Genomic DNA, 374 nt, shown 5'->3' with positions numbered 1-374 from the left:
CATTCCAAGGCAATTGACATTGAGACGTTTTCACATGCATTTCTAATCTCTATATACATGACTATCACTGGTCACAGTCACCCACCTTCTGAGCTCCTCGGCATCTGAGCATGATTACAAACTCGTCAGATAGACAGCCTTCCTCTCCGGGAAATATATTTTAAAAAAATATTTGTCAGGCATGGTGATGCACACAGCACTCAGGAGGCAGAGGCAGGCTGATATCTGTGAGTTTGAGGCCAGCCCGGTCTACATAACAAGTTCCAGGAAAAGAAAATCCTTTCCTACACCTGTATCTTGTAAGTTACTGCCAATATTTCCTTCCAATAGTTTCAAGGTTTCCAGTTTCACATTGAGGTCTTTGATCTATTTGG

General features: G+C 42.2%; 1 protein-coding gene across 1 annotated transcript in view; it reads left to right on the top strand.

The window, feature by feature from the left end:
• The window catches only part of Cc2d2b (coiled-coil and C2 domain containing 2B), a gene marked incomplete at its 5' end in the record, with an annotated part of 75,952 nt that overhangs the window by 60,558 nt on the left and 15,020 nt on the right, over positions 1-374 (top strand). The window lies entirely within an intron of this gene.

Source organism: Nannospalax galili, unplaced genomic scaffold (genome assembly GCF_000622305.1).
Source record: "Nannospalax galili isolate Female #2095 unplaced genomic scaffold, S.galili_v1.0 scaffold875, whole genome shotgun sequence".
In the NCBI taxonomy this organism is placed as follows: domain Eukaryota; kingdom Metazoa; phylum Chordata; class Mammalia; order Rodentia; family Spalacidae; genus Nannospalax; species Nannospalax galili.
Note: the sequence above shows the minus strand (reverse complement) of the source record. Positions and strands in the feature narration are given on the sequence as shown.